Here is a 594-nt window from a genome sequence, read left to right as displayed (position 1 = left end):
CAGAGAAAAATGGACCTGACATGGCCAAGTAGAAACTGATCAGAGGAAGACAGTGATTATGCCAAAACAGCAATGGAGTCTTGGTGATGAATTCTAATTTTCCATTTTTAGTCAATTGATAACACATATGGAAAGAGCCCTTGGAAGTGAGGAAACTAGACTCTGTCTCTTGGTCTTCCACTAAAGAATTGTGTGAAATTGAAGAATACCAGTTCACCCTTCTTCTTTGGGCCTCAGTTTCCTCATTTACAATAATTGTAAATTGTACAGTGAACATTTGTATAGTGCTTTAAGCTTTGCAAAGCACTGTACTATGTTTCTTCATTCCATCCTCACACTAACCCTGTGAGATAGGTACCATTATTTCCATTTTACAAATGAGGAAACTGAGACTGAGCGAGGTTAAGTGATTTGCCCAGGGTCATTGATCTAGTAAAGTGTCTAAGGTAAGATTTGACCTCAGGTCTTTCTGACTGCAAGTTCAGTTATCTACCCACCATGCCACATAGCAGCCATCAAATAACTGTACATCATCCCAAGGTCCTTTCTGATTCTAAGTGTTATGAGTCTGTGAGTTATATTGTATTATGATGG

Source organism: Vombatus ursinus, unplaced genomic scaffold, assembly GCF_900497805.2.
Source record: "Vombatus ursinus unplaced genomic scaffold, bare-nosed wombat genome assembly UNPS02014768.1, whole genome shotgun sequence".
NCBI classification, from domain to species: domain Eukaryota; kingdom Metazoa; phylum Chordata; class Mammalia; order Diprotodontia; family Vombatidae; genus Vombatus; species Vombatus ursinus.
Note: the sequence above shows the minus strand (reverse complement) of the source record.